This window comes from Mauremys mutica, chromosome 17 (assembly GCF_020497125.1).
Source record: "Mauremys mutica isolate MM-2020 ecotype Southern chromosome 17, ASM2049712v1, whole genome shotgun sequence".
NCBI classification, from domain to species: domain Eukaryota; kingdom Metazoa; phylum Chordata; order Testudines; family Geoemydidae; genus Mauremys; species Mauremys mutica.
In genome coordinates, this window is record NC_059088.1 from 22,470,273 (window position 1) to 22,486,077 (window position 15,805).

General features: G+C 57.2%; 1 protein-coding gene across 1 annotated transcript in view; it reads left to right on the forward strand.

Moving 5' to 3' along the window:
* The window catches only part of CDC42SE1 (CDC42 small effector 1), a 54,607-nt gene that overhangs the window by 743 nt on the left and 38,059 nt on the right, over positions 1–15,805 (forward strand). The gene's annotated exons all lie outside the window — the stretch shown is intronic.

The following is a 15,805-nucleotide window of genomic DNA, read 5'->3' on the forward strand; positions in this document are numbered from 1 at the left end:
CCCCTTTCCTGTAACAGCTGGGGGGAGGGGGGTTGTTTTTAAGCAGGTAGGTGAAATGCTTTGCCAGGGCTTGAAATATTCAAAACTCCCAACAGAAAACGGGGGGGGGGGAGCCGGAAGTCTCCTCACTTTTCAGACATGTGGTTGAGTTTAAGCCGGAGAGGCAGGCGGTTCAAATAGCTGTCTCCTCTCGCAGTGACTAATGGGCCGGGTGACTAGGCGCAAGGAATCGCAGGCTGTAACTTGCAGACCTGGGAAGGAATGGCTGGCAGCGGGGAGGGCTGGGGCTGTCTCCTTTGCTGATGAAAGTGGCAACCCTTTCTCCTGGAGCCAGCCTGCGCTCCTGGAGCGAGCGAGGGGTTTGCAGGGTCACCCCCTGGCCCTGGGCGGCATGTTCCTGATGGTGAAACTGGTGACTTCGAGCCAAAAGGGTAGGGGACGGGGACTGCACCCTTTCCTCTCTCCTTTGAGTGTGTGTGCGGGTCTTTGCTGGTGATGCAGCAATTGCCCCTGTTATGGGAATGTGGCGCCGGAGCGGTTTGTTCCTCCCCCCAATGCTGTGACCTTGACGTGAGGTCAGGCTCAAGCCCGGGACCTCTGTGGTGGTGGCCGAAATGTCAATAAGGGTCTTCAGAGGTCAGTTCAAAACAAATAATGCAGAGGAATAAAACCAGCATCGGCCCCCTAAAGTTTAGGCTGCTGACAAGCCTTCTGGGGAACCTTCCCACCCCCGCGATCCCTGCTGATTCAGTGGTGAGTAAGAAACCGGAGACCCACTGAGACAGCGTCAGAGCTCCGATGATATCTACACAATTGCTTCCCGCAGACCCCCACCCCCACCCCGAGTCCAGGACAGTGGGGCAGTCCGGCCCTGGCAGGATCCCACGCCTGTGACCTGCTGCTGCAGGATTTCTCAACAGCAAAGTGGCCAGACAAGGGCTGCAAGAGAAGTCATTTTGTGTGTGTGTGTGTGTGTGTGTGGCTGAGGCTGTGGCTGTGGCTGTCTGCCTTGCTAAGCTGAGAACCGGATGGTTCCCTTGCCTTCCAAAGGGCCTTAGGAACAAGCAGACCCAGTCGTGCTGTCTGAGGATGCAAGATTGGGTCCCCAGAGCCTTTCCCTGTCAGCAAAGCATGGTCTGCACATCCTCAAATCCCCCACGGGGGAAACCTACCTACCACCCCAACCCCATCTCAGCAGAAGCTGAGCCAGATTCTGGCCTTGTTTGGTGGAGATGCGCCACTGGTAATGAGGACAGAATCTAGCCCGTGGCTTGGAGAGTCAGACCTGTCCAGCCTCTGTCCTTTGTAGGGGAAACTCCCTTAGGGTGGATTAATTGTAAGGCCTTTGCTTTTCTTAAGCAGTCTCTCGTGTGATGAAGGATTGATTGATTTTTGGTGTGTGTTTGAGACACTTTAGACCGTGGGAACAATTCCACTAGGGTCGTGGTGGGTTCTCCATCGTCACTGGCGATTTTGAAATCCTAGAAGATTAGGGTTGGAAGGGACCTCAGGAAGTATCTAGTCCAACCCCCTGCTCAAAGCAGGACCAATTCCCAACTAAATCATCCCAGCCAGGGCTTTGTCAAGCCTGCCCTTAAAAACCTCTAAGAAAGGAGATTCCATCACCTCCCTCTGGAACCCATTCCAGTGCTTCACCACCCTCCTAGGGAAAAAGTTTTTCCTAATATCCAACCTAGACCTCTTCAAGCCGTCTCTTCTGAAAGAGATGCTCCAGCTGAAACAGGAATGATTTCACGGCGGTTCTCTGGCCTGGTTATGCAGGAGGTGGGATTAGGTGATCACCGTGGGTCCCATCTGATTTTTTAGAATTGTGGCTCTATGAAGAAACTCCTCTTGTCAGCACTGCTACAGCCCTGCAGAATAAACACAGTGACTCACTGCCTTTGGGCATGTTTGCGGCTCTCACGGCCTCCCAAGGACTTAACGGGGAAATTAAACTGTGTTGCATTTTTCAGTAGCAGGGTTTAATTTTGCTACCCCGTGCGGCGTGTTGGGCACCCATTGTTCCACACAGTAGCAAGAAAGGATCTTGATTAAATACCAGACATCTCGTGCTGCCTCTGCTGTTCCCCGGGCGCCAGCAGGAGAAGCGCTGAAACGCTGGGCAGAAGGCTCGTTCTCACAGTATTCTTGGCTGGGGGCGGACGCGTGTTTGAAATCTTGCCATCTCTAGCCTGGTTTTTCAGACCCACATGGATGCAGCCTCAATTCTCAGCTGCGGTTGTGCAAAGCTCAGACGTCAAAGGGCTCGATCCACAGCTGGGGTAAGCCAGCATCGGTAGAGCAAGGTTGATTTCACCCTGGATCTAGACTGTTCTCAGTGGTAGCAGATGGCAGAACAAAGAGTAATGGTCTCAAGTTGCAGTGGGGGAGGTCTAGGTTGGATATTAGGAAAAACTTCTTCACTAGGAGGGTGGTGAAGCACTGGAAGGAGTTACCTAGGGAGGTGGTGGAATCTCCTTCCTTAGAGGTTTTTAAGGCCTGGCTTGACAAAGCCCTGGCTGGGATGATTTAGTTGGGGATTGGTCCTGCTTTGAGCAGGGGGTTGGACTAGATACCTCCTGAGGTCCCTTCCAACCCTGATATTCTAGGATTCTACCCCAGCTGGACTGAAAAGGATAGGCAGGTATCAGAGCAGAACTTGGTCCTTCAGTTCTTAGCTGAACATCTCTTTAAAAACCAGGGCTAGATCCCTGGCTGGAATAAATCCTCGTCGCTCCGTTGACTTTAGTGAGGCAAAACTAACTTGCCCCAACTGAGAATTTGGCCCATTGGCTTCTGAAGAGAGAGGCTGTGTGTGTTTGCCTTAGAGGTGAGCCCAGACCTAGCCATGGAATCCAGACACCACTTGATTTTTTTAGGAGCACCTGGATATGAATTTCCTATCTGGCTGTGATCACGACAGTGAGCTGAGCCAAAATGGATGATCCAGTTGTCCCTGATTTGGGGCAGGTTTGCCTCCATTATGGTACTAAATAAAATTTTATTTGTGTTCCCATAGTACCTAGGAGGCCCTGGTGATCAGGGGCCGTACAAACGCAGATCAGGACCCCCTGGTGCCAGGGGCGGTACAAACACAGACCAAAAAGATGGTCGCAGGGCTCCCCTCGTTCTGGGCGTCACACAGACACCCTTATCCTGACGAGCGCCTGGTCTCAATAGACAAAGGACGGGAGGGGAAACAGAGTTGCAGAGGGGACGTCTACACTGCAATCAAAGATTCGCAGCCCAGCAGCGGCTGGCTTGGGTCAGCTGGCTCCGGGGGCTAATAATTGCCGTGTAGATGCTCAGGTTGGGCTCTGAGATGCTGGGAGGGGGAGGGTGTCGGAAACCAGGCTCCAGCCCAAGCCCAAATGTCTCCACTGCCGTTTTTGGCCCCGCAGCCTGAGCCGACTCGGGCTCCGAGGCCTGGCGCTGTGGGTTTTTCATTGCGGCGGAGACGTGCCCAGAGAGCTTTGTGCTGGATAATGTTAGGGCAGCGGAGCAGCCCGATCGCAGAACCCAGATCTCTGGAGTCCTAGCGCCGTTAGGCCAGGATTATAAAGGCAAAGGGGAATGATTGGCCTGGAGTAAGGGTGACCTGAATATGACCACAAGGCCTGTGTGCAGCGGGCTGGCTTTCTCATGAAGGGCGGTTAGACGCCGAGGCCATCAGGGGAAGGGATGGAGCGTCCCATCTCACCGTCCTTCCTGCCAGTGGCACGGGGATGTCCCAGGTGTGACTTGCCGCCAGGCCCTGCAGCGGAGACACGCCTGCCCCAGAATAGCCACTCGAAACTGGACTAACGCACGAGGCACCAAGCCCAGGAGGGCTCGCTGTGACGCTGAGGGCACTTAGCATGGGGCCGATGCGTGGGATGGTGACGGGTCAGAAGGAGCCCAACTGCCCGGCTAGTCCGGTGCGCCCCGCAGAGGGTTAATGGAATTTAGCCGAGCTCTCCAAATGCCAGCGGCTGGGCCGGGGCACAATGAGCCTTTGGCAGGCTGAGGAATGCTCTGTCTTTGGGGCTGAGCAGATTTTCTGCTTGCAAGAGCAGGATGGGGGGTGGAGGGGGGGGAATCTTCTTTGTGGACTGTTACTTTCTTCTCATTCAGCAGTTGCGGGAGGAACAGCCTCAGGCATTTACCAGTGGGGGTGAAGAGCACACGGGTGGGTTTCAGAGAGGCAATTGCATCCCCTTCTCCCAGGCTGAGAGCGAGAACATGGTGTGGGGGATCCAGGGACGTCTCACGGCATTGCAGTAGGAATTCTCAGTCAACGGCACAGTCCCCAGTGCGCTAGGTGCTGTACAGAGACAGAGCAAAGAGACAGTCCCTGCAAACTCAACGTGGATTATCAGGGTGTACTTTCCTGGATGTGACTTCTGTCTCCACACTGCCTGACACAGCGCAGACCTCAGAGGCCCAATTCTCTTCTCACCCCTGCGTCAATCCGGAGTGACTCCAGTGATGTGAGATCCGAATCAGGCTCCCAAAGAGGAAGATGAGGTGCAACGAAAATACACGCAGAGCTGGAACACACACTAAGGAGTGACAAACGGGGGGCTGGGTCCTCGGCTGGTGGAAATCAGTGTCGCTCTATCACGAGATACAGCGAAGAGCAGAGCTGTGCTGATTTCCACCAGCTGAGGATCCGGTCCAGAACAACCTCGTTCTCCTCCATTGTAGCCTCTGATCCCCTCACCCTGAATGCAGAGTAAGCCAGGCCCTGCTGCCTGAGCTCAGACGCCCCTATTTCCACCGTGGCCCCCTCAGAACTCCTGCCACTCACATCAGTGGTTCAGAATTGTCTCCCATGCGTCTCAAACCCTCCATGGACTCACTGCAGCTAACCCCCAGCTGTCCCTTTCTCTGCTCCTTCTGCCCAGGTCAGCAGAGCTTCCTCCTCTGCACCTGCTGCCCTGTATCCTGCATCTCCTCCATCCCCTGCTCGCTTCCCTGTTTGCCCTCCTCTTTATCCCTTCCCACCATCTCTCCCCTGTGGGAGCAAGGGCCTTCTGCTTTGCAGCACCTGCTGTTTGGAGCAGCCCCGGTCTCTCTCCGCCTCAGATTCCCCAGCTGATGTGACTAGTTCCTGCATTGACGTCAGCAGCGCGGTCCTGATTTGCACCAGCTGGGGGTCTGGCCCGGCGGAGCCGAATCGTGAATTGTGTTGGCGGCCTGGAGCCGGCGTTTCCAAGGCCGGTGTAATTTGTGCGCGTCCTTGTTAGCGGCTGCCCCGCTGAAGCGTCCCCGGGGTCTGAGCGTAGGGGGGAACAGAGTGGCCGTTGGTGAGGGGGCTGCCTGGGTCCGTGCGGCAGCTCCGTGCACAGACAGGTCACCCCCGGGCAGACGGCTGGAGCGCAGCTACTTCTAAACCGGTTTGAGTGTGTTTCGGAGGGAGAAGGGCTTTTTCTTTTCTATTCATTTTTGTTCTGTTTCCATGACCGGCTAACACAAAAGCTGCTTCTGCAGAGGCCTCTATTCCCGCACACGCTGGGAGCCGAGCAGTGGGGTCTGCCCGTGGTGTCTTCCTGGCACGTAGGAATTTTGGGCTATGAGGTTTGGCCAGGGGCTGCAGCCGGGCGGCGTCTCGATCAGTTCAGCTGCTGCACACCAGGGTTAACTGGGTGTAGTTGCTACCCAGTTAGGGTGACCAGATGTCCTGATATTTAACCCTTTGTCCCGTGTCCCAAGCAACGTACGATCGGGACGTCATTTGTCCTGATATTCGGGTAAGGAGGCGAGTGGGAGGGAGGCGCTGAGCGGGGAGGGGGCGGGACCTGGAGCAGAGTGGGGGCGGAGCCTGGGAGGAGTGGGGGTGGACCGTGGGCGGGGCTGACGGCACCCCAATGTGTCCCAGTATTTAGTGTTGGGATCTGGTCCCCCTATACCCAGTCGGGAGGGTAGCCTCTTTGCACAGGTGAGAGTGATTCCGGGGGGGTGGGAGAACCGTTCATCTCCTGAGGGCCCTGGCATTGCGAACCGGGCTCGCTCTTACCGCTGTGTATCATCCCCTGTGCCATGGCCCATGGGATCTCTCGCTGCTATGACGGGGGGTGGAAATCGACACGGTCTAGTGACCACGGGACAGGACTCCGGGGTTCTGCTGCTGATTAGTGACGTGCCCTGTGGTGCCTCAGTTTCCCTCTCTGTAACGTGGAGGTGCAAATCCCTCCTCCTGTGTGGGTTTGAAGTGCAGCTCGAAGGCACTACAAAGGTTCACGGGATTCTTGTCTGTCTTGTCACACGTTTCCTCTTCCACCCTCCTCCTTATCTAATCTGTAGACAGCCCGGAGCGGGACCCCCTGTCTCAGTGAAACCAGCAAGAGAACCCAGACCATGTGCTTCCCCTTGTACCCGCCAGCTGATCTCGGTACAGAGGAGACACTTGCGATTTTTCACTAGGCTGCGGTAGTGAAAGCCGGGAACTATATTTGTAATGGCCCAGGAAAGAGAAGGTTGGGAGGGGGGTGGGGGGAGGTGAACGGAGGCTGTAAATATCTACACCGAACAATACGGATAGGAATTGCTCAATCTCCGATGAGATGGGGGGGGAGTGAGGAGGAGTAGCCTGGAGCTAAAGCAGGAGGCCGCGTCTGGAGAGCTCTTTGTGCAGCGGAGAGCCGGTGGGGATGGGGGAGGGCGGGTGGCAGAGCTCAGCGTTCCTGGACCGGTATGTCTGGGGAAGAATCTGCTCAGCTTTGCTTCGCCTGCCTTTCCCCGGCCCTGACAGCCTGAGTTTGTTGACCTTCAGGATGATGTGGCAGAGACTGTGTGGCCTAGTGGTTGGCCTGGGGGGAGGGGGTCCTCAGGAGTCCTGGGTTCTGTTCCTGGTTCAGATCTGCTGTGACCTAGCCACTCGTCGCTCTGTGCCTCAGTTTCCCCTCCCATCCTTTAGCTGACTGGTCTATTTAGACTGTAAGCTCCCTGGGGCAGGGACTGTCCCTGCAGTGCCTGGCTTGGATCAGGGCTGGGGTTTCTAGGGGCTATTGCTATAAATCAAAGTGGTGGTGCCAGGCCTGTCTAGCTCCATGCCGGGGCCCAGTCTGTGCTACACACACACACACACAGAGCCGTGGTGGGGATGTAGTAGCCGTGGGGATGTGCTTTCCGCCCATGCCAACCAGCGATCCGGCTTGTAGTGTGGATCCGGTCGTGCTGCAGGTCCAGTCCACACAACAGGCCTGGATTTCGACAGTACCCGTGAGTGAATCGATCCAAATTCTCAGCCTTAGGCCCACCTGGAAGGAAAATTAGGACTAAGGGTTTGTCTACATGGGGAAATGAATTTGGATTACGGTGGGGGTGTAAATTTAAAGAGGATTAACTACACCACATTAAACCCTTGTGTCAACACCCTCGTTCAAAAATTTCAAGTGGCCTTAATTTAGTTGATCTTAATTCATTTCCAAAATTAATTAAACTAAACTGCAGGAAGACCACTTTAAATCTGAATCACAGCATCTGCACAGGGGTGTTTTTTAACTAATCCGCTTCAAATTCCCACCTTCAGTTAATTAGGATTAACTTTCCTGCATGTCCCTGTGTAGACAAGCCCTTGTTCCAGTATAAGCGTGTCCACACAGGGAGTGAATCGGGAATAGTTAATCAGGAATAACTTCATGTGTAGACAAGGCCTAAATTAGTATGACACTAACATGCCTGGTGCACGTTTGAATCTCACGACCGGAGGCTATCACCAGTGAGCACCAAAGGCCCCCCCAGAGATGCTAGATCAGGAGGCCACTAGATGTATCCCTGGCACATGGCTGTAGTAGCTGTCTTGGCACGGTAGGTCCCAGTGCAGTCACACCCATTGGCACTGCCCTCACCCGTCTCCTGCTGTTCGTGTCGGACCAGCCCCGCAGTTGCTAGACGACCGCAGCGGTTAAATAAAACAGTACATTGTGCAAGTCACTGCCACTCCTCACCCCTGTTCTCTGCTCGCCTGGCTGTCCGATGGGATGGCACCAGGGTTACTGGGTCATAGGGTGACCAGATGTCCCGATTTTTGGGACTTTGTCTTATATAGGCGCCTATTACCCCCCCCACCCCCTGTCCTGATTTTTCACACGTCCTGTCTGGTCACCCTGCTGGGTCAGCGGATTGGGCTGGCCCCCCCGAGCGGCATCAGGCTCCGCTTTTGGCAGCGCTGGGCTGTAGGAAAGGCCCTGGAACGAGTGCGTGACGTGGTCCCCTTTGCTTTTCGTGAAGGGATGCTGGCTGGGGTCCGGGCGTTTGGACCCGGGCCCGTGTAATGCAGCGGAGATCCTGGGTTCAGCAATCCCTAACCTGGGGTTACAGCCGAGTGTGGACGTTCAAGCCCTAGATTACCAAAGCCAGGGGCTGCCAACTCGGGTTCTACTCCCCTTGGGCTTGCGTTGCAGTGTAGACAGACCGGGCCAAAGAGGCAGAATGGACTCTCACTCCCCGCCCACAGCTAGATCAGCCTTATTGCCCCCGGGACGTCCCAGGAGCGGATGAGACGGATCTAGCCCTGCCGGTCTCGCTGAAACCACCGTGAGCTGCGTCCACTTGTGACTTTGGCCCAGGGCAGATACGTGGGGTAGGAAGGAGACATTTAACCATCAGCCCTGGGCCTGGTTCTCCTCTGCCTTTCTCTGGTGTGAATTGGGAGTCAGAGGCTGGTGGTGTCCATGCGGCGCTACGCAGACCTTCCGCTGGGGTCTGTGGCTTGAGCTGCACCCACGCTGCAGGACTGGCCCCAAGTCACAGCAGGACTCTGGTGCTGACCCACCCCCTCAGCAGGGTCCTAGGACCCAAGCCCTGAGGGCTGACCCGAGTCAGGCTGGTTTGTGGATGGACAGACGCAGGCGCTTGGGCCTGAGTCAGAGACCAGGCTTAGCGTGCAGTGTGGACAGACCCGAAGTGACACTCCCCTCCCAGGGCCAGGAGTCGGGACTCCGCTTTGTGTGCGCTAACCACTAGAACCCGCTCCCCTCCCAGAGCCAGGGACAAAACCCAGGAGTCCTGGCCCGCAAGCCTCCCGCTCTGAGCACTAGCGCATTCAGTGCGCCGGGATGCAACCAGAGGCCAGTGCGAACGTGTTCGTCTTGACCCGCTTCCTGCAAAACGGACTCGCTGGGCCCGGCGCGTCCTGCCAGGACATCGAATTGCACCGGAATTAGTGACGTTTTGCACATAATGTCACCGAGCCAGGCCCCCTGCCAGCCTCCACGCGCTGACGTGCGGGGAGAGAACGGGGCCCCTTTCTGAACCATCAGTGCCTGGCATTCAACGGAGCCCCAGGCCTGATCCTACGCTCGGCGGTGTAAATCAGGAGCCACTCCACTGGAACAGCTGGATTTACACTGGCACCAAAGCTGCACAGGTGGGAGAGGAATAGGCCCAGCAGGTAGAATTCCCAGCAGTGAGGTGAGCTCACCCCTGGGGTCCCCCGGCCTTGTCCTGGGCACATTATCACGCCCCAGCCAGCCTGGATCTCGCTGCCCAGTCTCTCTTCCCCTCTGCTGCCTGCCCCCCGTGTGCCGATCCCTTCGGCCCGCTGAAGTAGCAGCCGGGTTTACACCCGGGCAAGTGAAAGGAGAAATGAGCCCCATGAGTCTAGGCTCAAGGGACCTGAGTCATCGGCTCGCTCCTCCTCCTCCTCCCCGCCGCCCACAATGCTCCTTCAAGGAAATGGAGCTCTGCCAGGGCGCCTCTCTGCTCTGCCGTCGTGCCAGGATTGCCTCTGTCTGGGGGCCGATGTGGCGTGGAGCAGGGGTGGGCGTCTGGGGCGGATGTGGGGCTCAGTTGGCCGGAGAGGAGGGTACGCGCCTGTTCTCGGCGTGGGGTTTACAATGAGCGTCTGGGGCCAAATCCAGGGCTCCCCTGGCGGGCGCAGGGCAACTCAGGCCAGTCTGGCCCTCCCCGAGGGCTGGGAGCGGGCAGGGTTGGAGCAGGGAGGGCAGCCAATGCAAATCTTCCATTAAGGCAAGTCCCTGCGGCCGTGCCCTGCCCGGCTCTCGGAGGGAGCCTGCCACTCTGCAGCCTTGGCTGGAGGCGCTCGGGCTACGGAGCGAGGCCTTGGCACATGGATCGCTCTGTCCCAGTCCCTCCGGGCCCCCGGTGGGAGCCGCCCATCCTCCCCCTTCACTCCCCAGCGCTCGGCGCCGTGGCGAAGGCACAGATCTGTTTTCCTCTGTCTGCCCCAGACCAGGTGCCAAGCCATGTGCTCTAAGCCCAGCCTCGTACCAGGAGCCAGCTCTAGGATTGTTGTGGGAGGTGGGATCCCAAAGCTGTTGGCCATGGAGGGGCACACGGGGAGAGAGAAGCCAGCCCAACACACAGTGACAGTGTTGGCTAGTGGCTAGACCACTGGATTGGGACACAGGAGAGGGGTCCGAGAGGCAGGATGGCCCATAAACTCTGCCAGACTCCCTACGTGACCGTGGGCAAGTCACTCAGTCTCTCCGTGCCTCAGTTTCCCCAATGGGGATAATGGCTTGCCCTGCCTTACATGAGAATAAATACATTAGATTGTGAGGTGCTCAATACTATGGTGAGGGGGTTCCAGAGACAGCAAGAAAGGCAAGGCTAGAACTGTCTTAGGTAACTCCCTTCCCTGCTCTGTGCCTCAGTTTCCCTTCCTACCCTGTGTCTCTTCAGACTGTGAGGTCTTTGGGGCAGGGACTGTCTCCTGCTGTGTCTGGGCAGCACCCGGCCTGACAGGGCCTTGTTTCAGTTGGGGCTTCTCAGTGCTACCGTAATGCTACTGCAGATGGGTGGGTTGGGCCTGGTTTTGGGTGGATTCAGTGGCTCTTCCCCGAGGCCTGGTTCAGAGATTCACGTGTGCACCGTGAGCTGGGAGCCTCCGACGTGAGTGAGGTGGGCTGGGCAGCAGGCTGGAGCGATTTTCCTGTTCTCCCCCTCATCCCCGTCCCGCCTCCCATAGCACCAGAGAGACGGGCCCTGGCAGGGATGGGCCCTGCTCTGCCAAGTGGCGGATTCCTCCCTGCTCCAGGTGGAAGATTCAGCGGAGCCGAGCAGGTCGGGGCAGGACGGGCAATTCCAATCAGGCCCGGCCCGAGGCGCGTTCCGGCGCGGCAGTGGTGGCCGCGGGGCTCAGCCTGCGCTCAGGCAGGTTGGGGCCGCCTGCCCCCGCCGACTGATTGGGGGTGGGGGGAGAGAAGGGCATGTGGAGGGGGATTTTCTCTACACGGCCACGTGAAGCCGGGTCTTCCTGAAAAAGAGATTAACAGGCATGCCCACTCCTGGCCATCTGCCCCCGCCACCCCTTTTCCAGCAATGCATCTGCGCTCCCGTCTGCACCCCTGCAGCACCCCGACTCCTGTCTGCACCCTGCACCTCCCCTGCGTCCATCAACCTCCCATCTGCACCGCACCCCTGCACTGCCCTGGTCCCATCTGCGCCCCGCCCCCGCTTCCATTGACCTCTTCAATTCATTCAAATTAAGGCCACTGTAATTCTGAACGGGAGGATCCACGCAGGAGTTTAATGCAGTTTAACGAATCCTCTCTTTAAATTCACATCTTTTAGTTAATTCAGATTAATGTTCCTGAGTGTTTCTATGTAGACCGGGCCTAATTCAGAATCAGGGACTCGTACTCTGGAATACAAATGTCCGCTCCTGGAGTTATTCCAGAGTAGCTATTCCACTTGAATTCAGATTAAGGTCGGGTGCGAAGTCAGTGTAGACGAAGCCCTACGCTCACGTGGCTCTCTCGCCTGCCTCCAACGCGCTGCTCCTCGGGCCCTGACACCACGGAGATGGCGGCAGTAGTAGTACGGTGGGGGAGAGCACCCCGCTTATGCGCCAGTCCCTTTCCTGCCTCCCCCACTCCCCTTTAGCGGGCCCAGCGGAAGCTTAGCCCTGTGGGCTCCCGCAGAGAAGCAGGCTCCTGGGGGACGGCGCCTGTCCATGCGTGCGGCTGTTGGTCCGTCAGGGAGGCGGGGTGGGCGATCTGCGTGGCCTGTCGGGGAGCTGCTGGATGCAAACCAACCTCCTCAGCGGAGCACTCTAGAGCCTGGCCCCATCAGCATCATCTCTGGCCTGGGCAGATGCTCCTGAGCTGGGGCTGCAGCAACGGAGGTGGTGGCAGGTCCATCTGGTACTTCTCTGGTGTCTCATCCCCCCAGCCCCTTTCAGAGCCAGGCCACTCCATGGACAACTGTTGTTTCAGGCCTTGGCACGGGGCCCAACTCCCCGATAAAGCCTCTGGCCGCCGGATTCCTTGAGCGCCTGGCACTTGTGCGCCTGTAAACAGCCACACGCCTCCCTCAGATAGGGCCCCGGCTGGTCAGAGGGTCTGTGCTAGAGACTGATAAACTTTTAAAAGCTCTTTGGACGTGTTCTCCCCTGGCCTCTGGAGCCTTGATGCTCTGCAGGCGGCGAGTTGGTGGCTCATGGTGTCGTGTGAACGTATCCGGGTGTGTTTGCTCCCAAGTCCGAGGCGAGTGTGAGGTTCCCAGCTTTGTATAGTTTGTGCACGTGCGTCTCACGTGTGTACGTGCGGTGCGTCTCCGTGCGCGTGTGCAGTGCAGCCTAGGAGTGTCGGTACACGTGGATGCTTGTGTTTGCACACCCATGTCTACAGGCACATCTGTCTGTGCAAGCGTGCCCATGTTGGCATGCCTTGACACGGATGTTCTGTGTGCTTGTGCAAACCAGGTGTGCTTCATGCACGTGCAGGCATGTCTGTGAACATGTCCGTGCATGTCATGGCTCTTTGGAGCGGTAGCACGGCCCAGTGCTTGGGAGACCTGGGTACCCGCTCTGCCGCGGACTCCTTGTGTCACATTGCTGCTCTGTGCCTCAGTTTCCCATCTATACAAAGAGGAAAATAGCCCTGCCTTGCCTCACAGGTTTGTGAGGAGAAATACGGTAATGAGCGTGTCAAAGGCCTGGTGGCGTTGACCGGCCGTGGCCCTGCTGGGCTGGTCCTGCTCTTCCCTCAGACCACAGCAGCACCACTAACCTAGGGGTGAAGAAACTGGAGCCCCGAGCTTCGTTGGCCCAGTCGCGGCTGCTCTCAGCCTGGCGTAGCCCCGTCTACACCAGCACTTAGACTATCGTCAGCGCTGGCCCAACGGGGGCGTGTGTGGGCACAGCTGGCTGGATGTTCGGCTGGGTGGGGACCGTGGCGAGCGGATGGGAAAAGCTTCATGTAACCTGCACACTCAGTGATTCTGGGAAATAAACCCCAGGTCCTTCCCCGGCCCCCTCCCAGTGCTGCTTTTCTGCTGAGTCACCTTTCCCGGCCTGCGCACGCCGGCCCATAAACACCAATTTGTGCGTTTGCGTCAGACAAACCCGGGGGGTGCTAATCATTACTCTGCCGCACGGCCGGGAGGTCGGGGAAGAAGAGGCCAGCTTTGCCCTCGGCTAGTCACGCAGGCTAAAGTCATGGGTTTAATCTTCCCTCTTTTCCCCCCCTTCACGCTGTCTTAAAAATGCCTGCTCTGTTTGGAGAAAACGCAGCTCTGTCCCAGCCTGAGGTTTCTCTTCGGTTCTGTTCCAAACCCTCCTCTTCTCAGCCAGGCTCTGCTATCGCCCTCTCTCTGGGCAGGGTCCCTGAGCTCTCGGCAACCAGTGAATCAAGCCCCAACAACCTCTCTGGGAGGTGGGCCGGGATCGTTATCCCTGTTGTACAAATGGGGGCTCGGAGAGGCCAGTGATCACACAGCGAGTCAATGGCAGAAGTCCCTGGCTCACAGTCCCTCCTTCTCTAGCCACTAGGCACCGCAGCCTCTGAAATCGGATTAGAACCCAGATGTCCTGGCTCTCGGTTCACTGTTCTAGCTGCTAGATAAAGCTTTCTCTGAGGCTGGCCCAAGTACCGCCCTGCACTGCTCTCGGGATGTTGAATACCAAGGGGGTAGAAGGGATTGAGGGCGCAGGCCAGGATCCCCAGGGAATGTTCCTTGGGGACGTTTCCAACAGGCATGTTCTCTGGGGTGGTAACAGCAAAGGTCTCTATTCGCATTTCTACCCTCTAGACTGCTGCCGCATACAACCGGTAGGCGGGGGGTGGAGGAGTAGCCGCTCTATGGTGACATCTCCGCATTCCAGGGGGGCCTCGGTGCGTCTAAGGACACATCTGCGCAGACCCGGCACGGAAGGCACTAACTTTGCAGTTCATCTGTGCAATGAACGTACATCCCAGCTGCATCCACCTCTCGCAGCCATTCTCACTGGGCTTGGCTGGTTCCATCCCTTCTGTCCTATCCCACCCCTCGCTTTCCGAGTGTCACAGATACCCCCGCAAGCCAGTCTGCCAGCGGCTGTGCGTTGCCTTTTCTCCGAGGCCTATGCACAGAGTGGTGTGATAAGTTACCACCCAGCGCCGTCTAAGCAAGCACCTTTATTCTTAAGGTAAAAGCATTGCGGAGAAATGTGGGAAAAACAAGAGATGTTCCTATACGCATGCGAACGGCTGCCCCAGGGCTGCCCATCAATCTTAGGGGGCCTTGTTGGCCAAAGTCCCTCCAACTTTTCCGCGAGGATTGGAGTCCCCGGGGCAGAATTTCCTGTCCGTTTGCTGCATCCGGAAGAAACCCGGGGTTAGTTCAAGCGCCATTTTTTAAACCAAAGTCCGTTGCATTGTTTGAGTCTCTGGGAAGCTCCGTTTGAACCAGGCTATGCAAATCCCCCACGGGATGGAAATTCTCTGGAGTGCTCTATAATCGCAGGTAATTCCCCCCGTGTGTGTCTGACACACCCACACCCCCCAGTTAGTTCCTGCAGGAGTTTTGGGGGGAGAGTACAACAGTCGTGCATTAACCATTTGTAACACAGTGGTCCCCAAAGATACTGCCTGGGATTGCAGTGTCTGTCACAGCCTCCCGTCCACTGGCATCGCTGCTCGTGTTCCCTCTGTGACCACAAACGGGGTCTTTTTTTGGTCCCGCCACTGCTCACTGGCTGGCAGGAAGGCACTTGGAGACACCCCGCCCTCCTGCTGCCTCCACCCCGCAGCTGGTTTTCAAAGCACTTCCTCCGAACGGCTGGATCCGCCGGTCTGTTGCGGGCAGAGCCTGGGGAGAAAGGGGCTGCAGGGAAGATCAGCCAGCCAGGGGTCGGGGGCTGATCCTGGCCGCTCCCCACCTGGCCTGGAGCATGTGTGTGGCCTGGAATTTAACTGGGCTCCGAGGGCTGGATTTGCACAAGAGCTGGGCACATCTGGTCCAGGGCTCAGCTGGGAGTAGCAGCCTTTGAAAACGCAGCCCCGACGGTGGGTGCTGAGTCCTTGAAAACCTGCCCCTGGATGCACATCTGATTGGGGGGGGTGTAAAAGCCACCTCCGCAAACTTTCCAGAGCTATTGTCTGCGGCTGGGATCTCATGACACACGTTTCTCCAGCCCACACGGCGCGAGCTCTTATGGAAAGCCCAGTTTCCTGCCCCGTTTCGAATTCCCCTCCCCCCCCCGTATGTAAAATCTGAGAGAGAAGTTAGTTTCTCACATAAAGATCAGCGGTTGAAAAGAACTGCCAAGGGCGTCTCCTCTCCCTGCCCGTGGAAGTGCTCTGCTGTGCCAGGGCCGTGCAAGTGCCGTGTGGCTGTTTGCACGCCCGTGTGTACACACCAGAACCATGGCCACGACGGACTTTGGACTCCACACCACGGATCCACCTGCTGCAAAACTGATCTAAAGGGAGAAGCTCCATTCAGTAGCACTAGTAGACTGGTTTTAAGCCTTTGGACCTCCAGCCACTAGCAGGTGCTGTCTGTAATCGAATTCACATTTGCATGCGTGTGTATTTTAGGGTCTGTGACTTGATATGGTCCCTAGCACGGCGTGATGACGCAACGCTCGTGC